The sequence below is a fragment of the Lithobates pipiens genome, unplaced genomic scaffold, assembly GCF_037356315.1.
Source record: "Lithobates pipiens isolate NorthernLeopardFrog02 unplaced genomic scaffold, aLitPip1_a1.2 Scaffold_18, whole genome shotgun sequence".
NCBI classification, from domain to species: domain Eukaryota; kingdom Metazoa; phylum Chordata; class Amphibia; order Anura; family Ranidae; genus Lithobates; species Lithobates pipiens.
Window position 1 is genome coordinate 206,622,315 of NW_027507758.1, and position 27,491 is coordinate 206,649,805.

At 46.4% G+C, this 27,491-nt stretch overlaps 1 protein-coding gene and 1 long non-coding RNA gene across 3 annotated transcripts in view; one reads left to right on the plus strand and one right to left on the minus strand.

Annotated features, from left to right (window-relative positions):
* LOC143987651 (actin, alpha cardiac muscle 2) overlaps positions 1-5,162 on the minus strand; it is a 57,420-nt gene extending 52,258 nt beyond the window's left edge. Inside the window, exon 1 of the mRNA XM_077486546.1 lies at positions 5,021-5,162. The gene's annotated coding sequence lies outside the window, so the exon portion shown is untranslated. The remainder of the gene's footprint in view (positions 1-5,020) is intronic.
* A 77-nt stretch (positions 5,163-5,239) lies between these two features.
* Positions 5,240-27,491, plus strand: part of LOC143987652 (uncharacterized) — a 186,219-nt gene continuing 163,967 nt past the window's right edge. For both annotated transcript variants that reach the window (XR_013276679.1, XR_013276680.1), the window contains exon 1: positions 5,240-5,434. This is a non-coding gene — a long non-coding RNA (uncharacterized LOC143987652). The remainder of the gene's footprint in view (positions 5,435-27,491) is intronic.

Below are 27,491 nucleotides of genomic sequence, written 5' to 3' on the forward strand. Positions count from 1 at the left end.
TAGTCGCTACTTAGTTCAATAGCGACTTTTTAACCACTTGCCGACCGCCACACGACGATATACGTCGACAGAATGGCACGGGCAGGCATATGGGCGTATATATACGTCCCTGCCTTCCCGCGGGTGGGGGGCCCGATCGGGCCCCCCCCGGTGCCAGCGGCGGTCAGTATCCGTACAGGAGCGATCCGGGATGAGGGGGCGGCCATTCGTTCATGGCCACCCCCTCGCGATCGCTCCTGACGAACGGAAGTGAGGCGTGACATCACTTCCTCTCCTGTAATGTAAACACAGGCAGAGGAAGTGATGTAATCTCTCCTCCGTGTCGGTATTTTTCGTTCCGGCACCGAGGAGAGAGGATCGGTGAGTTGCACCAACACGACACTACACAGTAGAACATGCCAGGCACACTCACACCCCCCCTTCACCCCCCGATCACCCCCCCAATTACCCCTGCCCCCCCAGTCACAGTGACACCAATTGCATTTTTTTTTTTTTTGCATTGGTGTCATTTGTGATTGTAATAACTGTTAGGGCAGTTAGGGTTAGCCCCCTTTAGTTCTAATGTACCCCTCTAACCCCCCCAATAAAGGTTTAACCCCGTGATCACCCCCCGTCGCCAGTGTCACTAAGGCTGGGTTCACATTGCAGCGGTTTATGAGAACGGATGTGATTCGCACCGCACTGCAGTGCAAATCACATCCGATCTCTGTGCGATTCGAGTTCAGCCATACAGATAGTATGGCTGAATTTGCGCCGCACCCGCCGCAAATTCGCACGGGACCCTTTTTTTGGTCCGCAGCAGAATCGGATCGCATGGGTGTTCACACCCATGCGATCCGAGTTTGCAGATCGCACTGCGATATGCGAACTGATCTGGGGGTGTCATTAACATTTCACTGACACTCCCAGCAGTTCGCATAGGGCAGTGTGAACTGCCGCCGGGAGGCATGCGATGCGGGAACCCGCCACGGATTCGTGGCGTTCCTGCATCGCTCCAGTGTGAACCCAGCCTAATAAGCGATCATTTTTCTGATCGCTGTATTAGTGTCACAGGTGACGCTAGTTAGGCAGGTAGGTATTTAGGTTCGCCGCAGCTTTTTATAGCGCCAGGGACCCCCATATACTACCGCATAAAGCCCCCTGATTGCCCCCTAGTTAACCCTTTCACCAGTGATCACCATATAACTGTTACAGGTGACGCTGGTTGGTTAGTTATTTTTTTATAGTTTCAGGGCACCCACCATTTATTACCTAATAAAGGTTTAACCCCCTGATCACCCGGCGGGTGTCATTTGTGACTGTAATAACTGTTAGGGCAGTTAGGGTTAGCCCCCTTTAGTTCTAAGGTACCCCCCTAACCCCCCCAATAAAGGTTTAACCCCGTGATCACCCCCCGTCGCCAGTGTCACTAAGGCTGGGTTCAGATTGCAGCGGTTTATGAGAACGGATGTGATTCGCACCGCACTGCAGTGCAAATCACATCCGATCTCTGTGCGATTCGAGTTCAGCCATACAGATAGTATGGCTGAATTCGCGTCGCACCCGCCGCAAACTCGCACGGGACCCTTTTTTTTGGTCCGCAGCAGAATCGGATCGCATGGGTGTTCACACCATGCAATCCGAGTTTGCAGATCGCACTGCGATATGCGAACTGATCTGGGGGTGTCATTAACATTTCACTGACACTCCCAGCAGTTCGCATAGGGCAGTGTGAACTGCCGCCGGGAGGCATGCGATGCGGGAACCCACCGCGGATTCGTGGCGGTCCCGCATCGCTCCAGTGTGAACCCAGCCTAATAAGTGATCGTTTTTCTGATTGCTGTATTAGTGTCACAGGTGACGCTAGTTAGGCAGGTAGGTATTTAGGTTCGCCGCAGCTTTTTATAGCGCCAGGGACCCCCATATACTACCGCATAAAGCCCCCTGATTGCCCCCTAGTTAACCCTTTCACCAGTGATCACCATATAACTGTTACAGGTGACGCTGGTTGATTAGTTATTTTTTTATAGTCTTAGGGCACCCGCCATTTATTACCTAATAAAGGTTTAACCCCCTGATCACCCGGCGGGTGATATAAGTTTGAGGGTCAGATAAGGTCTGCGTCGCCCCAGGCAGCGTCAGGTTAGTGCCAGTACCGCTAACACCCACGCACAAAGCATACACCTCCCTTAGTAATATAGTATCTGATCAGATCTATATTAGCGTCGCCAGCAGTTTAGGTTTCCCAAAACGCATTGTTAGCGGGATCAGCCCAGATACCTGCTAGCACCTGCGTTTAGCCCCTCCGCCAAGCCCAGACGAGCCCACCCAAGTGCAGTATCGATCGATCACTGTCACTTACAAAACACAACACGCATAACTGCAGCGTTCGCAGAGTCAGGCCTGATCCCTGCAATCGCTAACAGTTTTTCTTGTAGCGTTTTGATACAGTCACTGACAGCCTAGGTGCTTTTTTACCTGTGAGTCTCACTAGTGTACCCCTAAATTTAGGGGTGTCTACTTTCCAAAATGGGGTCATTTGGGGGGGGGGGGGGTTTGTGCCATCTTGGCATTTTATGGCCTTCAAAACTGTAATAGGTAGTGAGGAGTGAAGTCAAAAATTTACGCCCTTAGAAAGCCTGAAGGTGGTGCTTGGTTTTCGGGGCCCCGTACGCGGCTAGGCTCCCAAAAAGTCCCACATATGTGGTATCCCCATACTCAGGAGAAGCAGCAGAACTTATTTTGGGGTGTCATTTCACATATGCCCATAGCATGTGTGAGCAATATATAATTTAGTGACAACTTTGTAAAAAAAAAAATAAAAAAAAAAAGTTTGTAATTTTCCCGCAACTTGTGCCAAATATAAAATATTCCATGGACTCAACATGCCTCTCAGCAAATAGCTTGGGGTGTCTACTTTCTAAAATGGGGTCATTTGTGGGGGTTTTGTGCCATCTTGGCATTTTATGGCCTTCAAAACTGTAATAGGTAGTGAGAAGTGAAATCAAAAATGTACGCCCTTAGAAAGCCTGAAGGCGGTACTTGGGTTTCGGGGGCCCCGTACGCGGCTAGGCTCCCAAAAAGTCCCACATATGTGGTATCCCCGTACTCAGGAGAAGCAGCAGAATTTATTTTGGGGTGTCATTTCACATATGCCCATAGCATGTGTGAGCAATATATCATTTAGTGACAACTTTGTGTAAAAAAAAAATTATTATTATTCAATCGCTTGAGGCAAAAAAATAAAATATTCAATGGGCTCAACATGCCTCTTATCAATTTCCTTAGGGGGTCTACTTTCCAAAATGGGGTCATTTGGGGGGGTTTTGTACTGCCCTGCCATTTTAGCACCTCAAGAAATGAGGCAGTCGTAAACTAAAAGCTGCGTAAATTCCAGAAAACGTACCTTAGTTTGTAGATGTGACAACTTTTGCGCAAACCAATAAATATACAGTTATTGACTTTTTTTTTACCAAAGACATGTGGCTGAATACATTTTGGCCTAAATGTATGACTAAAATTGAGTTTATTGGATTTTTCTAATAACAAAAAGTAGAAAATAAATTTTTTTTTCAAAATTTGCGGTCTTTTTACGTTTATATCGCAAAAAATAAAAATCGCAGAGGCAATCAAATACCATCAAAAGAAAGCTCTATTTGTGGGAAGAAAAGGACGCAAATTTTGTTTGGGTACAACATTGCATGACAGCGCAATTACCAGTTAAAGCAGCGCAGTGCCAAATTGTAAAAAGACCTCTGGTCATTGACCAGCAAAATGGTCCGGTCTGAAAGTGGTTAATCTGCCCACAGGGATGCACTGTCACTCAAAAGTGAAGTGGACCAGATGGGAGCTAGTCTCTGTTTCCCATCATGGTCTGCCCACCCAGTGACAAGTATTTCCCAAATATGGGCATTGCCTAATATCTGGGTAATGACATGAGCTTTATCCCCAGCCACTTTGCTTACATTTAGCATTCAACTTGGGAATCGCTTGGTAGACAGCAAAATGAGGATACAGCACTGTGCTAGAATCTGTCACATACATGACAACTATCCAACACAGGCAGGGCCCACTCTGAGCATTTATGCCCCTCTGTACTCCAAATCAGAGTTGATCTTATTGTCAGTTTCCTAAATGGCGAACTGGTGGTAATTCCTTAAGAATTTGTAGCTGCAAACCTAAATTTTGCTGCACGTCGGTAATTTTACCAACACTGGTGCAAATGCTTGCCTGAATTGGATTTAGGTAGTTCTTAAAGTGATTGTAAAGGTTTTGTTTTTTAAATAACAAACATGTCATACTTACCTGCTCTGTGCAAGGGTTTTGCACAGAGTGGCCCTGATTCTCCTTTTTTGGGGTCCCCTGGTGATGCTCCGGGCTCCTCCTCTTTGGTGATTGCCCTCACGGAGACCTGCTTTCCAGTCCTGCTGCTGCGTCCATTGACACAGGCAGCAGGACATGGCCCGGCCTTAATTTGATTGACAGCAGCGGGAGCCATTGGTTCCCACTGCTATCAATCTATCCAATGAGGACCCGACACAGTGATTGAAGCTGCTGGGCTTGTCCTTCACGCTGGAACGAATGGGCTCAGGTACGTAACAGGGGGGGCTCTGCATCACAGAAGGTTTTTCACTTTAATGAAAAACCTGGAGACTTTACAACTCCTTTAAAGGAACTACTGGCAAAAAAAGGTTGTTGGGTTTGTTTTGAATTCCCCAGATTGTATTCTGGCAGTGGGACCTGCTGCTGTCAGAATATACTGATCAGCTGCTGCATCTATAAACTGATCTATAATTTCAAGAATTGTAGTAATATATGTTTACGCATTATTTTCTGTTAGTGACGTTCATTTAACTTTTTATTCTCATTCATCTTCCACCATAGCTTACTTCCATTGTGCGTTTAAGGTAAAATAAATTATGCAACGCCGTCCCTCCAGGTGCGGATCTCACTGTCACCCTTACAGTTTTTTTTTCTTTTTATTCCTACAAGTTTCTCTTTTTGCTCTATGTCCCTGAAAGGCTCTGAGCCGTGTTCTTACCTTGGTCTCCGGTCTGTCTCAGGCAGTGCTGGTCTGTCTTTAGCTAACTCTCCAGCTCGCTCAGGTTACGGTCCAGTATAAAGGGTATGTGTGTATATATATAACCCATGGCCCTTCTCTGCCCACCCTTCCTCCTCATGATCTCTTACTTTCTGTCTAGCCATATTAGGTTCTTGGGCATCGACCTTGCCCCCCTTGGGCGCCTTTACTGTCCGCGGGGTGCCCATACAAGGTCAGTCTGGACGGGCACCAGGTGAAAAGAGGCTGGAACCGTAAAAGGATTCACTTCGGGGCTCTAGAATGCCAGTTCTTCCTGCCAGTTCTACAGCTGAAAGAGCAAGGGAAGAGGGCTGATTCGTGGCTCGTAAAGTATGTCCCGATAATCCCCCCTGCACTAGCACGGTGCAGGAGATGGTAAGTGACAAAGATTAAAAACCGCACAAGTGCCATCGACTAATCACACACGAGTATTACGGAATGTTAAGTTAAATCCCAATGTCATGCTTGATAAATAACTGCCGATTTTTTTTTATAACTCGTTAGACTAGGTTAATAATAGAGAATGAATCACACAATTGAAACAGAGGAATATATTCTTCACTCTGCATTGTTTTGTGTGAATAATGAGATACATAAACCCTATTGACTATTTAATTCAGTGAAATACACTGTTCAACTTTACAATTTGTGTTGCTTGTCAGCCCTAGGTTTTTACAGGGAACATACTAAAGTTTTTCAAACAAATAACCAGTGGCTATCATACATGGGTGCAGGGTGTTCACTGCATGTCATGGCCCCCCAGGGGTCACTGTGCTATGCCCCACCCTGCACACATGGATGATCCGTCCCTGGTTGATAGTTGGGGATTATCAGTGCAGTGATGGGGCAATTACAGGCACCAATCTCACTGTATAGCTTTCATTGAAGCAGCTGACAGCTGCAGGAGGGAGAGGAGAAAAAGCATAGTGGCAGTGGGGCCTGTCAATAGGGGGCACATGGGCAACGCTGTTCTGTCGAGAAGTGCCCCCCATCGAATATTGTCTGGGATGGACGGCGCATGTGCCATACAGAACAGCACAGCTGATTTGCCAATAAGCTGGGCTGACGTAACCAGGGCACATGCCCACATCATAGAAGGTATCTCTCGATGGGAGATACCATTTCACAGGCACAATTTAAACCTATACAAACAGCAGGGGAGACTGTAGTTCTCAGATTGTGTATCGCTGCTGCTGGAGGGTGGCTACTGGTTGTGTTTTGTCTGTGTTGCAACCCGCCCTTTCACACAGGCAAAACCGGTCGTTCAACACAGCAAACCCGCCATGCAATATAGACAAAACCGGAGCATCAGCACACTGTAAAGCTACCCCGCAACAGCGAGGCACAACGTGTGAACTACAGTCTCCCCTTGCTGTTTGTATAGGTTTCAATTGTGCCTATGAAATGGCATCTCCCATTGAAAGATGCCTCCTACGATGTGCGCTTGGCACGTCACTCCAGCTGATCAACAAATCAGCTGAAGTGCAGGTCTGTCCTGTGCATGCGTGGGCACTATTCGACAGAACATGCCCCCCCCCCCCCAAGCCAGTCATTGAAGAAAAAAAAAAGTGTTCCTTTAAGTGTGTCCAGGCGCGAGACACAGCTGTCTTTGGGACGCTTTTACACCTTCATGCAGCTGATTGCAGTTGCAATCATGCAGCTGATTGCAACTGGGAAGTTGATTTGTCTGTGTTTAGGAAATGTTCAGGGTGCAAGCAATGTGCCACTCTACAGTGATTTGTCCCTTTGGCTCCCGTGCTGTTTTTGATTGGCGAGGATTGGAGAATGGTAGACAGTGCTTTTTGCGGCACCGTCGTGTCGCTTCTAGGTTCCACCACTCACTGTGCTGTGGACTGTGTGTGGCAAATTAAGGAAGTCTTGAGTGGCGCCGCTGTGATTCTGGCTAATGGTAAGTGCCGGTGCCCTGGGTCTTCACTCAGTCTCTTTCTCTCTCTACTCTGACACTGATAGCTGCGGCCACCCCTCACACGCTTCCCTGCGCTTGTCTACTCTCAGTCATTCGCTCAGTGCAGACTGGGCCCAGGCCAGGGTGGATGACTAAGTGATCGCGCAGCAGGACTGGAGCATCAGGGTGTCAGTGAGTGCGCCACTGCCACATCATGTCTCGCTAGCTGCAAATACATTTTGGGGATTTCTGCCATGTACTGACTTCTGAGGGTCAATCAGGAGGTGTCACTTGTCAGTCTTCCTGGATGTTTGTATATCTGTATACACTACACAGATAATATACACAAATTGTGAGTACATCTGTCCTGCATAGTGTATACAGCTATATACACCCAAATTCTTCCTTCCTGTATATAGAGACCTTCCTCCATCATCATTGACTGCAGATATACATTATCTGTCCTGTTACTGGTGGTGGAAGGTTTCTATATACAGGAAGGAAGGTGGGTTTATATAGCTAGCTGTATACAGGACAGATGATATATACCTGCATACCTTGATCTATGAGGCTGAGCTATATACCCTGATCTGTGAGGCTTAACTAGGTACCCTGATCTGTAATGCTGAGCCATGTACCCTGATCTGTACTTTTGAGCTATATACCCTGATCTGTGAGGCTGAAGCTATATACCCTGATCAGTGAGGCAGAGCAATATACCCTGATCTGTGAGGCTGAGCTATATACCCTGATCTGTGAAGGCTAAGCTATATACCCTGATCTCTAATGCTGAGCTATATATCTGTAGATCTGTGAGGCTGAGCTATATTACCCTGATCTGTGAGGCTGAGCTATATTACCCTGATCTGTGAGGCTGAGCTATATACCCTGATCTGTAATACTGAGCTATATACAGTATCTCACAAAAGTGAGTGCACCCCTCACATTTTTGTATATCTTTTCATGTGACAACACTGAAGAAATGACACTTTGCTACAATGTAATTTAAAGTAGTGAGTATACAGCTTGTATAACAGTGTAAATTTGCTGTCCCCTCAAAATACCTCAAGACACAGCCATTAATGTCTAAACCGCTGGCAACAAAAGTGAGTACCCCCAAGTAAAAATTTCCAAATTGGGTACAAAGTGTCAATATTTTGTGTGACCACCATTATTTTCCAGCACTGCCGTAACCCTCTTGGGCATGGAGTTCACCACAGCTTCACAGGTTGCCACTGGAGTCATCTTCCACTCCTCCATGACGACATCACTGAGCTGGTGGATGTTGGAGACGTTGATCTCCGCAACCTTCCGTTTGAGGATGTTCTACAGATGCTCAATAGGGTAAAGGTCTGGAGACATGCTTGGTCAGTAGGGATGAGTCGAACACCCCCCCCCCCCCCCCAGTTCGGTTCACACCAGAACTTTCGAACGGACCGAAAATTTGTGTGAACTTTAGAACCCCATTGAAATCTATGGGACTCAAACATTCAAAATAAAAAGTGCTAATTTTAATGGCTAATATGCAAGATATTGTCCTAAAAAGGGTTTGGGGACCGGGCTCCTGCCCCGGGGGACATGAGTCAATGCCTAAAATGTTTTTAAAAATGGCAGTTTTTTCGGAAGCACTGATTTTAATGACGATTAAAGTGAAAAAAGAAAAGTGAAATATTCCTTTAAATATCGTGCCTGGGGGGTGTCTATAGTATGCCTGTGAAGTTGCATGTGTTTCCCATGTTTAGAACAGTCCCTGCACAAAATGACAAAAAAAGTCATTTAACCACTTAAGGACCGCCACATGGCAATGTACGTCGGTGCAATGGCACCGACAGGCACAAGCACGTACATGTACGATCGGACCCCCCGCCCGCTGGATGCGGCAGTCCGTTTTGCTGCAGGAGCGATCCGGGATGAGGGGATGGCCGTTGGTTTCTGGCCATCCCCTCTCGATCGCTCCTGGCGAATGAGAAGCTTCCCCCGCTGTGTATAGTAAACACAGGCAGGGAGGAAGTGATGTCATTCTCCTCGGGGCGGTCTTTTTGACTGGACTACGAGGAGAACAGAGAAAGTAAGTGTGCACCAACACTACACTGACATGTAGGTACACATAGGCACACAAACCCCCCCGATCACGACACGATCCCCCCCCGCCCCCCCCCTCCCAGTCACAGTGTCACTGATTGCAGTGATCATTTATTTACTGATCACTGCATTTAGTGTCAGTTGTGACAGTAAAAACTGTCAGGGCAGTTAGTGTTAGGTCCAGGGTAGCCCCCTACCCCCCCAATAAAGGTTTAACCCCCTGATTGCCCCTAGTTAACCCTTTCACCCCCTTTTGCCAGTGTCACTAAGCAATCGTATTTCTGATCGCTGCATTAGTGTCACTGGTGCCGCTAGGTAGCTAGTTATTTTTTTAGGTTCACCGCCAGGTTTTTATAGTGCTAGGTACCCCCATATACTACCCAATAACGGTTTTAACCCCCTGATTGCCCCTAGTTAACCCTTTCACCCCCTTTTGCCAGTGTCACTAAGCGATAATTTTTCTGATCGCTGCATTAGTGTCACTAGTGCCGCTAGGTAGCTAGTTTTTTTTTAGGTTCACCGCCAGGTTTTTATAGCGCTAGGTACCCCCATATACTACCCAATAATGGTTTTAACCCCCTGATTGCCCCTAGTTAACCCTTTCACCAGCGATCACCGTATAAGTGCCACTGGTGACGCTGGTTAGCCAGTTAGTTATTTAGGTTCCCCGTCAGGTTTTTATATAGCGCCAGGGACCCATATATACTACCTAATAAAAATTTTAACCCCCTGATTGCCCCTAGTTAACCCTTTCACCAGTGATCACCGTATAAGTGTTACGGGTGACTCTGGTTAGTTAGTTTGCTTTTTATAGCATCAGGGCACCCACCATTTATTACCCAATAAAGGTTTAACCCCCTGATCACCCGGCGGGTGATATCAATTAGGTTTTAGGGTCAGGGTCTGCGTCGCCCCAGGCAGCGCTAGGTTAGTGGCAGTACCCTTAACACCCACGCGCAAAGCATAAACCTTCCGTAGTGGTATAGAATCTGAACAGATCAATATCTGATCTGATCAGATCTATACTAGCGTCCCCAGCAGTTTAGGGTTAAAAAAAATGCATTGTTAGCGGGATCAGCCCAGATACCTGCTAGCACCTGCGTTTTGCCCCTCTGCCCAGCCCACCCAAGTGCAGTATCGATCGATCACTGTCACTTACAAAACACTAAACACATAACTGCAGCGTTCGCAGAATCAGGCCTGATCCCTGCGATCGCTAACAGTTTTTTTTGGTAGCGTTTTATACTTAAATCCGGAAGGCAGTGCTTGATTTTCGGGGTCCCGTACGTGGCTAGGCTCCCAAAAAGTCCCCCACATGTGGTATCCCCATACTCAGGAGAAGCAGCGGAATTAATTTTGGGGTGTAATTTCACTTATGCCCATAGCATGTGTGAGCAATATATCATTTAGTGACAACTTTGTGCAAAAAAAAAATTTTTTTTAAATATTCCTGCAACTTGTGGCAAAATATAAAATATTTCATGGACTCAACATGCCTCTCAGTAAATAGCTTGGGGTGTCTACTTTCAAAGATGGGGTCATTGGGGGGGGTGGGGGGGTTGTGCTATTTTGGCATTTTATGGCCTTCGAAACTGTGATAGGTAGTGAGAAGTGAAATCAAAACTTTGCACCCTTAGAAATCCTGAAGGCAGTGATTGGGTTTCGGGGTGCCGTACGCGGCTAGACTCCCAAAAAGTCCCACATATGTGGTATCCCCGTACTCAGGAGAAGCAGCAGAATATATTTTGGGGTGCAATTCCACATATAACTATGGCATGTGTGAGCAATATATCATTTAGTGACAACTTTTTGTAAACTTTTTTTTATTTTATTTTTTTTGTGTGTCATTATTCAATCACTTGGGACAAAAAAAAAAAATATTCAATGGGCTCAACATGCCCCTCAGCAATTTCCTTGGGGTGTCTACTTTCCAAAATGGGGTCATTTGGGGGGGGGGTTGTGTTATTTTGGCATTTTATGGCCTTCGAAACTGTGATAGGTAGTGAGGAGTGAAATCAAAAATTTGCGCCCTTAGAAATCCTGAAGGCAGCGATTGGTTATCGGGGTGCCGTACGCGGCTAGACTCCCAAAAAGTCCCACATATATGGTATCCCCGTACTCAGGTGAAGCAGCAGAATATATTTTGGGGTGCAATTCCACGTATAACTATGGCATGTGTGAGCAATATATCATTTAGTGACAACTTTTTATAAACTTTTTTTTTTTTGTGTCATTATTCAATCACTTAGGACAAAAAAAAAAATATTCAATGGGCTCAACATGCCCCTCAGCAATTTCCTTGGGGTGTCTACTTTCCAAAATGGGGTCATGGGGGGGTTTGTACTGCCCTGCCATTTTAGCACCTCAAGAAATGAGATAGGCAGTCATAAATTAAAAGCTGTGTAAATTCCAGAAAATGTACTCTAGTTTGTAGACGCTATAACTTTTGCGCAAACCAATAAATATACGCTTATTGACATTTTTTTTACTAAAGACATGTGGCTGAATACATTTTGCCCTAAATGTATGACTAAAATTGAGTTTATTAAATTTTTCTTATAACAAAAAGTAGAAAATAATTTTTTTTTCTCGAAATTTTCGGTCTTTTTCCATTTATATCGCAAAAAAATAAAAATCGCAGAGGCAATAAAATACCATCAAAAGAAAGCACTATTTGTGGGAAGAAAAGAACGCAAATTTCGTTTGGGTACAACATTGTATGACCGCGCAATTACCAGTTAAAGCAGTGCAGTGCGAAATTGTAAAAAGACCTCTGGTCCTTAGGCTGACAAATGGCTGAAGTGGTTAAAACTGCTTGCAGTTTTAACCACTTCGTATCCAGGCCAATTCTGACATTTCTCTCCTACATGTAAAATTCATAATTTTTTGCTAGAAAATTACATAGAACCCCAAAACATTATATATGTTTTTTTAGCAAAGACCCTAGAGAATACAATGGCGGTCTTTGCAACTTTTTATCTCACATGGTATGTGCGCAGCAATTTTTCGAACACGTTTTTTCAGAAAAAAAACAGTTTCATGCTTTAAAAAAAACAAAAACATTAAACAAGTTAGCCCAATTTTTTTGCATAATGGAAAAGATGAAGATACGCAGAGTAAATAGATATCCAACATGTCAGGCTTCAAAATTGCATGCGGTCCTGGAATGGCGCCAAACTATAGGCGACGCTTTACATTTTTTTACTGGTTACATGTTTTGAGTTACAGAGGAGATCTAGGGCTAGAATTATTGCTCTCGCTCTAATATTCGCGGCGATACCTCACATGTGTGGTTTGAACACCATTTTCATATGTGGGCGGGACTTAAGTATGCGTTCGCTTAGCGTACGAGCTCACGGGGACAGGGGCGCTTTAAAAAAAAAATTTTTTTTATTGTTAATTTTACTTTTATTTTTTTAGTTTGACACTTAAAAAAAAAATTGATTACTTTTATTCCTATTACAAGGAATGTAAACATCCCTTGTAATAGGAATATGGCATGATCGGACCTATTTACAGTGAGATATGGGGTCAATAAGACCCCACATCTCACCTCTAGGCTGGGAAGCCTAAAATAATAAAAAAAAAACTATCACGGCTTCCCAGCCAAGGCGGTGCCGTTATTTTGAATGCAGAGGCCGGGCGTGACGTCATAACATCACGCCCGGCCTCCGAACGATCATAGAGACTCCGGGGACCATCTCTATGATACCATCCAGGGCCGGCGGATCCTGTGACTGACTCGCGTTGGAAGCGGTGAGTCAGTAGAAGCACCGGATGACAGCGGGGGGGACAGAACAGCCGCTATGATCATTCTTATGGTGCAGGGAATCGCCGGATGAAAATGCCTATATCTGAATGATGTCTGTAGTGTCAGGCATCATTCAGATATAACACCACAAAGCCCACGACGTCATATGACGTACCTTGGGCACCAAGTGGTTAATGTAATATCTGTGTCAGGAAAACCTTTCCTGCAAACGTCAGAGTTGTGTGAGGGTCGGAAGAATACCTGTGCACAGGAAAACCAATAGCTGTCTTGAAGGCAATTGGCGCCAATGGCGCTATTTAAAGGGGATCTTTGCCTTGCTGTCTTGCTGCCCGATCAGCAGCGTTCCTGTGTACTCTGCTACCCTGTATCTGAATCTACTTGATCCGTATTGAACTTGGCCTGCTCCTGACTTCTATGCTTGCTGCCTGCCCCCGACCTTGGCTTCTGAACCTGACTATTCTCTTGGATTTAGTTTTGGTACCTGATCTGCTCGCCTGTGTTTGACCTGGACTGTTCAACTACTCTGCAACCTGCCAGTTACCTGCCTACCGCTGCTGGACTACAGAACACCTCCCTGTTCACCGCTGTAACCGGCCGGTGCCTTCTGCTGTGTTCTGCTACCACCTGCATCCTGCTGCTGGACTAGAGGACTCCTCCCCGTTGTCTGCTGCATCCTGCCCGCAGTTTGCATTCCGCCACTGGGCTACAAGGCACATCCCTGCTTTCCTTTGCTTCCAGTTGGTACCGCCTACTGCATCCTGCTGTCATCTGCATCCTGGTGCTGGACTACAGGACCCCTCCCTACTACCTACAGTCTCCTGCCTTCTACACTGGCCACCCAGTCAGGCGCTTGTGCTCCTTTGTGCTCTCGAGCCCCTGTCATCTCTACCAGGGCCTTCCGAGTCAGAGGTTTACGAGAGGCCGCTTCCTGCACTCCGGGCTCTGCCTTAAGGTACGTGACAGTATCGAGCAGCCATGTCTGAGCCCACACAGGGACCCTCTGCTATGAAGGACTTATGTCGTCATCTTGCTGGACTCACCCAGGCTGTTAAGTCCCTGCAAGAAGGTTATTCCCAATTGGAAGAGTGTGTCCTGGCCTTATCTACCACAGCCCCTACCGTCCCGGGAACATCTTCTGTACCTTCAGTGGTTATGATGCCTCCAGAGCCTAAGGTCCCTACTCCAGAAAGGTTCTCTGGAAATTGTAGCAAATATAGGGCATTCCATAATGCCTATGAACTTTTTTTTTTGCACTACAACCCAAAACTTTTTCCCTTGAGTCCACCAAGGTGGGTTTTGTCATCTCCCTCTTACTGGGTGGGCCCCAGGCATGGACCCACCACCTCTTGGAGCAAAAGGACGCATGCCTTAACAGCCTGAGCACCTTCTTCCAAGCGATGGGTCTGCTCTACGAGGATCCACAACAAGCGGCATTATATTCACTCCAGCAAGGCTGTAGGGCAGCAGGACTACGTGTCCGAATTCAGACACTGAAGTTCCGACACAAACTGGAACAACGCCGCCCTACGTTATCAGTTTCGCATGAGACTCTCTGAACCATTAAAGGATGAGTTGGCCCGGGTTGGTATTCCAGCAACACTTGAAGACCTTATCAACCTGTCCATCCAGATAGACAGACGCCTGAGAGAACGAAGAGCAGAACATACGCCCGGTCTTTCCTGACCATTTTGGATGTTATCCCGTGTACCCAACCCTCCTGCAGATCCCGCAGCTGATGCTCCTAAGCCCATGCAGCTGGGCTTGCTCCGACCATCCCTCACCACTGAAGAACAACAACGCTGGCAGGCCAACAACCTGTGTCTATATTGTGGGGAATCTGGACACTATGTGAGGACTTGTCCCGCCAAGCTCCGTAAGCACTCTACTTTGTCTTCTGCTTTCTTACCTGCTGTGCTTAATAATGTTTCTCACCTGGCTATTCCCATTTCTCTTCAGCTTCCCGGAGGGAATACTCAAGTCACCGCAATAATTGACTCTGGAGCGTGCAGCGGGTTCATGGACTTGTCTTTGGCCCATAAATTCCTAGTTCCTCTAGGGCCCAGGGCGAAGGGACTGTCAGTACATCTTGCAGACGGATCGGCTGTAACACAAGAGATGGTTCCTTTGACTGCCACTATTTCCGGTAACCATCAGGAACTACTCTGCCTGGACATTATCGAATCTCCCCTTTTCCCCATTATACTGGGCATGCCCTGGCTCAGGGCACACAACCCGCAAATGGACTGGTCTACTGGAAGTATTAGTTTCCCTTCTCCCTATTGCTGTCAGCACTGCCTGCAGGAAGCAATTGATGTCTCTTCCTCTTTAATGTGTCTGGAGACCGATATTAAAACTCACCAGTCTGTTCCAGAGGTTTACCACAGTTTCTTGGACGTGTTCAGCAAAAAGGGGGCAGAAATGCTTCCTCCCCATAGACCCTATGACTGTTCGATTGAACTCCTCCCTGGAGCCGAGATCCCTTTTGGGAGAATTTTCCCTTAACGGAATAGGAACTAGAGACTCTCAAGACCTACATTGATGATAATCTGAGAAAAGGGTTTATACAACCTTCTACCTCCCCAGCGGGAGCAGGGATTTTCTTTGTAGAGAAGAAAGACCATTCCCTACGCCCCTGTATAGATTATCGGGACTTAAATAAAATCACAGTCAAAAACCGGTATCCACTGCCTTTGGTACCCAAATTATTTCAGAGACTCGGAACAGCTGTTATTCTCACCAAACTGGATCTTCGCGAAGCCTACAATTTGGTCCGTATCCGAAGTGGAGACGAATGGAAGATTGCCTTCCGCACCCGCTTCAGACACTTTGAGTATCTTGTAATGCCCATCGGGCTATGCAACGCTCCTGTGACCTTCCAGCATTTTGTGAATGATATTTTCAGAGACTATCTTGACCTGTTTATCATAGTGTATTTGGATGATATTTTGATCTTCTCCCCCTCTCTGCCTATTAACAGGGGACACGTCAGAAAAGTTATATTTCGGCTTCGTCAACACGGCCTGTACGCAAAACCTGAGAAGTGCGAGTTTGAACGTCACAGCATCCAGTTTCTGGGGCTGATTATCTCAGTAGATGGAATCAAGATGGACCCACAGAAGGTTTCCGCCATCCTGGACTTGCCAGCTCCCACAGATAAAGGAATTCAGCGTTTTGTGGGGTTTGCGAATTTCTATAGCAAATTTATCAAGGGCTTCTCTACCACCATCGCCCCTATCACAAGATTGACCAGACAAGGCACCAGGTTCCAGTGGTCCTCGGAAGCTCAAGCTGCTTTCACCTCTCTAAAGAAACAATTTGTGTCAGCCTCTGTCCTGAAGCATCTTGACCCTTCGCTGCCCTATATCTTAGAGGTTGACGCATCGGACATAGCAGTAGGAGCAGTACTCTCCCAGAGACAACGCCCTATTGCATCCGGTGGCTTTCTTCATACGCAAGTTGCCCGAAGTGGAGAAAAACTATGATGTCGGAGACAGGGAGCTGCTCGCCATCAAAGCCGCACTTGAAGAGTGGCGCTACTCCTGGAGGGAGCAGCTCATCCCATTCTGGTCTACACAGACCATAAGCATTTAGAATACTTGCAAGCTGCTAAGAGGCTGAAGCCGCACCAGGCCAGATGGGCACTCTTTTTTACGAGATTTTCATTCCATATTACTTGTAGGTTCCGGATCAAAAAACACCAAACCAGACGCGCTGTCTCGGATGTTCAGTGAACCCGAAGTTTCTCTACCACCAGATACCATTCTTGCACCCAGAAACTTCCTTATGCAACAGGGAGACCTATTGTCACAAATCAAGCAGGCCTCATTGTCGGCTCCTCATCCATCAAACACTATCTTACATTCCAGTGATGACTTATTATGGCATGAGGACAGGATCTACGTACCTCAACAGGTGTACACAAGACCTCCAAATTCCTTTAACGCACTTTCTGGTGGTCCCAGCTGCTAAGAGATTGCAAGCTTTATGTTGAGTCATGCATCACTTGTACCCAGAACAAGATCAAGGCTTGGGGGCTGCTGAACCTGCTCCCTGTTCCGGAAAGGCCGTGGAGAATGATCTCCATGGACTTTATTGTTGAATTACCACCATAGGAAGACTGCACCACCATCTTCATGGTAGTTGACAGATTCTCCAAGATGGCTCATTTCCTGCCTATGAAGGGTACACCCTCTGCCCCTGAGACCGAAAGGACAGGCCAGTAGCTCAATTGCATACTGTGCAAGCTCTGGCCAGTGATCCATCCTAAAGACCCAGTAAGCCAGAGGATTTTCGGTGGGAAAGATGTCCAAGTCTGACCTTGCCCCTAGGTATTCCTGCACCATGTAAATCAAACGCTTGCTGGAACCGATCATACCTTGGGGCTGCGGACTAAAGAAATGTCTGAATGCATCAGTCAGATAGCCACCTTCTCCACCGCTCCTTCTGACCGAAGCCCCAGCAACACGTTGTCCAGGACCAGGAGTTTGTAACCTCCCAGTCTCTGGGAACGCGTTGCACAGACTTTTGTGCAAGGTCTCCGGGAGATGTCTCATCCTCTGCTACCTCTGTGATGGCAAGATAAGGTCCGCAACCTTACCCTTATACCGTGGATCAAGGAGAGTGGCCAGCCAGTAATGGTCCCTCTCCTTGATCCAAAGAATACGAGGATCCTTCCGCAGGCTTTGCAGGATCAGGGAGGCCATGCAGCATAGGTTAGCTGAGGCATTCGGTCCGGAGTCCTCTGGGTCACTAAGGACAACACCAAGGCCACCACCTCCCAGCCGCATAGAAGTCCATGGGTTTCTTGGGACTGTAAATCATCCCTACAAGACTGCTGCTGCTGATGCCGAGTGCCAGGCTCCACCTCCATGCTGACACAATCATCCTCCTCCTCCTCCTCCTCTTCCTGTGTGATGGGTGGGACAGTAGGAACACTGTCTGGATAAAGGGGGCCTTGAGAGGCAAGGAAGTCCTCCTTTTCCTGCCTCTGATCTGCCTCAAGTGCCCTGTCCATTATTCCACGCAGCGTATGCTCCAACAGGTGGACAAGAGGTACAGTGTCACTGATGCATGCACTGTCACTGCTCACTATCCTTGTGGCTTCCTCAAATGGTGACAGGACAGTGCATGCATCCCTGATCATGCCCCACTGGCATAGTGAGAAAAAAACTGAGCTCCCCTGACCCTTTCTTGGTGCCTTAGTCGCACAGATACTCATTGATGGCCCTCTGCTGTATGTGCAACTGCTGCAGCATGGCTAATGTTGAGTTCCACCTGGTGGGCATGTCACATATAAGGCGGTTCTTGGGCAGGTTCCACTCCTTTTGGAGCTCAGCCACCCGAGCACTGTTATTAAATGATCAGCGGAAATACACGCAGACTTTCCTGGCCTGCTTCAGGACATCCTATAAGCCCGGGTAACTGCCCAAGAATCGCTGCACCACCAGCTTAATGTATGTATGTATTGCAGAGTATGGCAGGGTATGTATTGCAGAGTATTGGCAGGGTATGTATTGCAGAGTATTTGCAGGGTATGTATTGCAGAGTATTGGCAGGGTATTGCAGAGTATTGGCAGAGTATGTATTGCAGAGTATTGGCAGAGTATTATTGCAGAGTATTGACAGGGTATTGCAGAGTATTGGCAGGGTATGTATTGCAGAGTATTGGCAAGGTATTGCAGAGTATTGGCAGGGTATTGCAGAGTATTGGCAGGGTATGTATTGCAGAGTATTGGCAGGTTATTGCAGAGTATTGGCAGGGTATTGCAGAGTATTGGCAGGGTATGTATTGCAGAGTATTGTCAGGATATTGCAGAGTATTGGCAGGGTATGTATTGCAAAGTATTGGCAGGGTATGTATTGCAGAGTATTGGCAGGGTATGTATTGCAGAGTATTGGCAGGGTATGTATTGCAGAGTATGGCAGGGTATGTATTGCAGAGTATTGGCAGGGTATGTATTGCAGAGTATTGGCAGGGTATGTATTGCAGAGTATTGGCAGGGTATGTATTGCAGAGTATTGGTAGGGTATTGCAGAGTATTGTCAGGGTATGTACTGCAGAGTATTGTCAGGGTATTGCAGAGTATTGGCAGGGCATTGCAGAGTATTGCAGAGTATTGGCAGGGTATTGCAGGGTATGTATTGCAGAGTATTGGCAGGGTATGTATTGCAGAGTATTGGTGGAGTATTGCAGAGTATTGGCAGGGTATGTATTGCAGAGTATTGCAGGGTATTGGCAGGATATTGCAGAGTATTGGCAGGGTATTGCAGAGTATTGGCAGGGAATTGCAGAGTATTGGCAGGGTATGTATTGCAGAGTATTGGCAGGGTATGTATTTCAGAGTATTGGCAGGATATTGCAGAGTATTGGCAGGATATGTATTGCAAAGTATTGGCAGGGTATGTATTGCAGAGTATTGGCAGGGTATGTATTGCAGAGTATTGGCAGGGTATGTATTGCAGAGTATGGCAGGGTATGTATTGCAGAGTATTGGCAGGGTATGTATTGCAGAGTATTGGCAGGGTATGTATTGCAGAGTATTGGCAGGGTATGTATTGCAGAGTATTGGCAGGGTATTGCAGAGTATTGGTAGGGTATTGCAGAGTATTGTCAGGGTATGTACTGCAGAGTATTGTCAGGGTATTGCAGAGTATTGGCAGGGTATTGCAGGGTATTGCAGGGTATGTATTGCAGAGTATTGGCAGGGTTTTGCAGAGTATTGGCAGGGTATGTATTGCAGAGTATTGGTGGGGTATTGCAGAGTATTGGCAGGGTATATATTGCAGAGTATTGGCAGGGTATGTATTGCAGAGTATTGGCAGGGTATTGCAGAGTATTGGAAAAAGAGGGGAAAAACTGCGCTACGGGAAAAAAACAAATAGTGTTGAACGGAAGCTGCAATTCAAATGTATACCAAAAATACACCAAACAAAAATAGAAAGAAGAAGAACTGCGCTAGCCACAAAATACCCAATATGATTGGGGTATATGAAAGTACCAGACCCACACTGTGGGTCTTAGTATCTAGTGTCTCAAAAGACCACCTCCAAAGTGTGGTATAAACCATATACGGATAAGTGCAATTAAATTCAAAAAACAAAAAAGTAAATGCGTATCAATAATGTGAATTCCCCAAACACAATATATGTGTATCAGACTCTGTGTATAAACCCCTAAACCATAAAGGTAAGAATATGAAAAAAATGTATATTCGCTATTAAGCATAAATGACCCATCGAGAAAATGATAAATCTGTGTTCAAAGACACTCTATGTAATGTCCATACAGTCATATATCAAAAAAATGAAAAAATAAAAATAAATGTCCATATAGTGAATGAACACCAGTGAAACAAAACCTCAAATGAGGTACGGCAGTGAAGAAAAGTTCCAAACGGCTGGATTGCAAATACACAAATTGAAAATCTTCTCCAAAGATGTGGTGTGCTTATCCCATCACCGAAATAAATGAATCAGCTCCTTACCAGATCCAAGCGACCCCCCCTTACAGAGGGTCACCACAAGCAGCAGCAGTCAAAGGGTATCCGGATAGCGCCTCCTCCTCAGATGGTCACGAATCTTCCACGCGATGGGGTTATGGCTGTTACTCACTCCCAACTCGACGTGGTGTCACATAAGGGAAAACATAGGCTCCAGATAGTGTAAAACCAAATGACTTTAATTCTTAAAAGCGAACGTAAACACTTACATAAAAGACTTTAAAAGCAGGTTCAAAACAAAGACGTGCACCGGCCGGATACACGCCAACGCAGAGACCAACCCGTCCTTCCTGGTCCACAGAAACGAACACGACTGGGGTGACGTCGACACGTTCGCTGTACTATTGCAGAGTATTGGCAGGGTATGTATTGCAGAGTATTGGCAGGGTATTGCAGAGTATTGGCATGGTATTGCAGAGTATTGGCAGGGTATGTATTGCAGAGTATTGGCAGGGTATTGCAGAGTATTGGCAGGGTATGTATTGCAGAGTATTGGCAGGGTATTGCAGAGTATTGGCAGGGTATGTATTGCAGAGTATTGGCAGGGTATTGCAGAGTATTGGCGGGGTATTGCAGAGTATTGGCAGGGTATGTATTGCAGAGTATTGGCGGGGTATTGCAGAGTATTGGCGGGGTATTGCAGAGTATTGTCAGGATATTGCAGAGTGCAACTTAATAACACACTAACGTGACTAACCTGGTATTCTCTTCCCTTCTTGGGAGAGAAGTAAACTGGTAGCAGTGCAGGGGCTGTGGCCCCAGGAGGCCAGGACTGTCTGGAACTGGGTATAGGGGAGGGAGGGGAAAGTCTAGATCCAAGCGGTGTGTGTCTGTCGCTGGCTGTGCTGGAGGTCGTATGCGCACTGCCCACTGACTCCTGCCAGTGCGTGCCCACGTGTACGGCCGACGTAATGTGACCGGTTGCTAGACGCGGAGCTGAATAGCCTCAGGCGACTAATGGGAACGGCGTTCCTGTTGTGGAAATAGTACGGGAACATTCCCACAGGACTCGAGACCTGGGTAATATGCACCTTACCACTGACCGCCCTGTCCAGCGAGGTAAGGACATTGCCTTCCACATGCAAAAGTGGCATTTAAGGACCTACCACTGCCACTGAGGTACCGCACATTGCACAAACTCGCGGAAGGGGGCCGAGTCTACCAAATGAAAAGGCAGCAGTTGAAGTGCTAGCAATTTAGCCAAGCTAGCATTCAACCGCTGGGCATGTGGATGGCTGGGAGTGAACTTCTTTCTACGGTCCAGTAGCTGGGGCAGGGAAATTTGCCTGCTACAATCGGACGTGGGTGTACTGCTAGCAGAGTGCCCGCAAGTACTTGGCTGTGACACACCTAATTCTACACCTTCATTCCTCTCAGTGCAGGTTTCAGAGAAGACTGAAGATCTAGTGGGGTTGGAGATCCCAGCTGATGAGGAACAAGGAGAGGTCTGCTTTTTTCTTTGGTGTGGGTCTTTAAGGTACACTTGCCAACGAGCTGAATGGCAGGTATTCAGGAACTCAGTTCCCATTAGCAGCCATGTCCTGCAAGACTTTGAAGCATGTGAGCTGTGTGGCAGGTGCTACACCAGCAGCCGCCAACGCAGCTCACAATAGTAAGTGCCACACACCAGGGGTGGACTGACTATTCAGGCATTGCCAGTAGGGGGCCCCATGACAGCTTCCGCTTCGATCTACCTGTCAATCACAGCTAGCTGACCGGTAGATCAGGTCCCTGCTGCTAAGAGATTGTATTTAGTCAGACCTCTCATGATGCGCTCCTCCCCGCCAGCCCCTCCTGATTTTCTGTCTCCTCATCCCCCCCCCAGTCCCCTGCATACTTGCTCTGTGTGTCCCGCTGAATCCCCCCTCCTCTATCTTCAGTGTCATATTATGAGAGAACCCAGAGGAGTAGCACAGCTGTTCTGCTCACAGGACATGCAGGGAGAGAGGTGAGCTGAGGGAGGAACATCAGTTTGGGGTGGTAAGCTGAGCACAATACTTGGCAAAGTTTAATGCCAGGAGGGAAGTTTATGTGGAAATATGTGAAGGGTTGGAATAGCAGCGAGTGTGTGTTAGAGCCCTGCAGAGTTTGCAGCCCCCCAAGCTACCATACATCTCCTAAGCAGGAACACATCACTATCTCTCCAAGCATTCTGTCCAGATAATGTGCAGTTAATTGATGACCTTTCCGTTTAACCCTGTGTTATTCAAACTCTGTTCAATGAAAAGTGTAAACTCACCACTTAAACACTCTATACACAAAATAAAATTCCCCAATAAAGATCAGAACATGATGTTCACATTTGCATGGAAGCACAATTGAATGAATGCTGATTATTCAGAGAATTACCTTATTTATGTTTATTGAGGATTGTTTTTTTTTTATGAACTAACAGTTAAGCTTCATACACACAATACGAAAATTGAAAAATATCACTTTTGAAACGTTCGTGCATATGAGCATATCGTTTGTTTTTTTTGGTGGGCGAGTGGATCTTGGGTGGGAGTTCCCACAGTTTTTTCCCCAGGACTTGACCCCTGGATACAGGTGTATACTGCGCTGGAGGAACACAACACCCACTAACTCCTGCAGATGGCTCTATTTGAGAACAGCAATAAAGGGTAGATACAGGTGTATAATGCGCTGGAGGCACACAACACCCACTAACTCCTGCAGATGCCTTTATTATAGAACACCAGCAATTAAAGGGTAAATACAGGTGTATACTGTGCTGTGCTGGAAGCACACAACACCCACTAACTCCTGCAGATGGCTGTATTAGAGAACTCCAGCAATAAAGGGTAGATACAGGTGTATATTGTGCTGTGCTGGAGGCACACAACACCCACTAATTTCCTGCAGATGGCTGTATTAGAGAACACCAGCAATAAAGGGTAGATACAGGTGTATACTGTGCTGTGCTGGAGGCTCAAAACACCCACTATCTCCTACAGATGGCTGTATTAGAGAACACCAGCAATAAAGGGTAGACACCGGTGTATATTGTGCTGTGCTGGAGGCATACAACACCCACTAACTCCTGCAGATGCCTTTATTATAGAACACCAGCAATAAAGGGTAGATACAGGTGTATACTGCGCTGGAGGCACACAACACCAACAAACCCCTGCAGATGGCTGTATTATAGAACACCAGCAATAAAGGGTATATACAGGTGTATACTGCGCTGGAAGCACACAACACCCACTAACTTCTGCAGGTGGCTGTATTAGAGAACTCCAGCAATAAAGGGTAGATAAAGGTGTATATTGTGCAGTGCTGGAGGCACACAACACCCACTAACTCCTGCAGATGGCTGTATTAGAGAACAACAGCATCAAAGGGTAGATACAGGTGTATGCTGTGCTGGAGGCTCAAAACACCCACTAACTCCTGCAGATGCCTTTATTATAGAACACCAGCAATTAAGGGTAAATACAGGTGTATATTGTGCTGTGCTGGAGGCACACAACACCCACTAACTCCTGCAGATGGCTGTATTATAGAACACCAGCAATAAAGGGTAGATACAGGTGTATATTGTGCTGTGCTGGAGGCACACAACACCCACTAACTCCTGCAGATGCCTTTATTATAGAACACCAGCAATAAAGGGTAGATACAGGTGTATACTGCGCTGGAGGCACACAACACCAACAAACCCCCGCAGATGGCTGTATTATAGAACACCAGCAATAAAGGGTATATACAGGTGTATACTGCGCTGGAAGCACACAACACCCACTAACTTCTGCAGGTGGCTGTATTAGAGAACTCCAGCAATAAAGGGTAGATAAAGGTGTATATTGTGCTGTGCTGGAGGCACACAACACCCACTAACTCCTGCAGATGGCTGTATTAGAGAACACCAGCATCAAAGGGTAGATACAGGTGTATGCTGTGCTGGAGGCTCAAAACACCCACTAACTCCTGCAGATGCCTTTATTATAGAACACCAGCAATTAAGGGTAAATACAGGTGTATATTGTGCTGTGCTGGAGGCACACAACACCCACTAACTCCTGCAGATGGCTGTATTATAGAACACCAGCAATAAAGGGTAGATACAGGTGTATATTGTGCTGTGCTGGAGGCACACAACACCCACTAACTCCTGCAGATGCCTTTATTATAGAACACCAGCAATAAAGGGTAGATACAGGTGTATACTGCGCTGGAGGCACACAATACCAACAAACTCCTGCAGATGGCTGTATTATAGAACACCAGCAATAAAGGGTAGATACAGGTGTATACTGCGCTGGAAGCACACAACACCCACTAACTCCTGCAGATGGCTGTATTAGAGAACTCCAGCAATAAAGGGTAGATACAGGTGTATATTGTGCTGTGCTGGAGGCACAAAACACCCACTAACTCCTACAGATGGCTCTATTAGAGAACAGCAATAAAGGTAGATACAGGTGTATACTGCGCTGGAGGCACACAACACCCACTAACTCCTGCAGATGGTTCTATTAGAAAACAGCATTAAAGGTATATACAGGTGTATACTGCACTGGAGGCACACAACACCCACTAACTCCTGCAGATGGCTCTATTAAAGAACAGCAATAAAAGGTAAATACAGATGTATACTACGCTGGAAGCACACAACACCCACTAACTCCTGCAGATGGCTCTATTTGAGAACGGCAATAAAGGTAGATACAGGTGTATACTGCGCTGGAGGCACACAACACCCACTAACTCCTGCAGACGCCGGAACACTAAACAAGTCCGCCGCGATGGCAGCCTTATATAGCTTTTTTAGCAAGGCAGTGGTCATCTTGGAGGTGTGTTTGGGGCCGTTATCATTTTGGAATACTGCCCTGCGGCCCAGTCTCTGAAAGGAGGGGATCATGCTCTGCTTCAGTTTGTCACAGTACATGTTTGCATTCATTGTTCCCTCAATGAACTGTAGCTCCCCAGACCAGCAACACTCATGCAGCCCCAGACCACGAAACTCCCACCACCATGCTTGACTGTAGGCAAGACACACTTCTCTTTGTACTCCTCAACTGCTTGACACCATCTGAACCAAATAAGTTTATCTTGGTCTCATCAGACCACAGGACATGGTTCTAGTAATTCATGTCCTTAGTCTGCTCGTCTTCAGCAAACTGCTGGCTTTCTTGTGAATCATCTTTAGAAGAGACTTCCTTCTGGGATGACAGCCACGCAGACCAATTTGATGCAGTGTGTGGCATATGGTCGGAGCACTGACAGGCTAACCCCCCCACCCCTTCAACCTCTGAAGCAATGTTGGCAGCACTCATACATCTATTTCACAAAGATGACCTCTGGATATGATGCTGAGCACGTGCACTCAACTTCTTTGGTCAACCATGGCGAGGCCTGTTCTGAGTGGAACCTGTCCCGTTAAACTGCTGTATGGTCTTGACTACCATGCTGCAGCTCAGTTTCAAGGTCTTGGCAATCTTCTTATAGCCCAGGCCATCATTATGTAGAGCAACAATTCTTTTTTTTAGATCCTCAGAGTTCTTTTCCGTGAGTTGCTATGTTCAACTTCCAGTGACCGGTATGAGAGAGTGAGAGCGATAAAACTAGATTTAGCACACCTGCTCCCCATTCACACCTGAAACCTTGTAACCAGGGGTCAAGTCCTGGGGAAAAAAGTGTGGGAACTCCCACCCAAGATCTACTCCCCCACCAAAAAAAAAAAAAGTATGCACATATGCATATATATTTCACAGAAAATACAGTACAACGTTTATTGTAAAGTGCCAGTTTACAAAAACAAAATAAGTTAACTTGTCAAACAAAACAATCAACACAATGGGTGATGATCTTTCCTACGCAGGGAATTTCTAACACAAATATACCCTGTTCCATATTCTGTTACACAGCCCATTAGAAAATATCCCACAAACTGGAATAACGTTGCCCTTGCCGTTTAAGATTATCAACTTTCCGAGATTTATTATCATCTGAGCTGCGATGTGTGGTCAGCCATTTTGTGACATATGGCAAAGGATCCCATCAATGGACAGGGGGGCCAATGAGACTAATAAACAAAAGAGAAGATAGGTGTTCAATGCCAAGCCCACTCCTGCATTGCTGAGTATTGGCAGGGTATTGCAGAGTATTGGTAGGGTATTGCAGAGTATTGGCAGGGTGTGTATTGCAGAGTATTGGCAGGGTATTGCAGAGTATTGGCAGGGTATGTATTGAAGAGTATTGGCAGGGTATGTATTGGCAGGGTATTTCAGAGTATTGGCAGGGTATGTATTGCAAAGTATTGGCAGGGTATGTATTGCAGAGTATTGGCAGGGTATGTATTGCAGAGTATTGGCAGGGTATGTATTGCAGAGTATGGCAGGGTATGTATGGCAGAGTATTGGCAGGGTATGTATTGCAGAGTATTGGCAAGGTATGTATTGCAGAGTATTGGTAGGGTATTGCAGAGTATTGTCAGGGTATGTATTGCAGAGTATTGGCAGGGTATTGCAGAGTATTGGCAGGGTATGTATTGCAGAGTATTGGTAGGGTATTGCAGAGTATTGGCAGGGAATGTATTGCAGAGTATTGGCAGGGTATGTATTGCAGAGTATTGGCAGGGTATGTATTGCAGAGTATTGGCAGGGTATGTATTGCAGAGTATTGGCAGGGTATTGCAGAGTATTGGCAGGGTATTGCAGAGTATTGGTAGGGCATTGCAGAGTATTGGTTTGGCATTGCAGAGTATTGGCAGGGTATGTATTGCAGAGTATTGGCAGGGTATGTATTGCAGAGTATTGGCGGGGTATTGCAGAGTATTGGCAGGGTATTGCAGAGTATTGGCATGGTATTGCAGGGTATGTATTGCAGAGTATTGGCAGGGTATGTATTGCAGAGTTTTGGCAGGGTTTTGCAGAGTATTGGCAGGGTTTTGCAGAGTATTGGCAGGGTATGTATTGCAGAGTATTGGTGGGGTATTGCAGAGTATTGGCAGGGTATTGCAGAGTATTGGCAGGGTATGTATTGCAGAGTATTGGCAGGGTATTGCAGAGTAATGGCAGGGTATGTATTGCAGAGTTTTGGCAGGGTTTTTCAGAGTATTGGCAGGGTATGTATTGCAGAGTATTGGTGGGGTATTGCAGAGTATTGGCAGGGTATTGCAGAGTATTGGCAGGGTATGTATTGCAGAGTATTGCAGGGTATTGGCAGGGT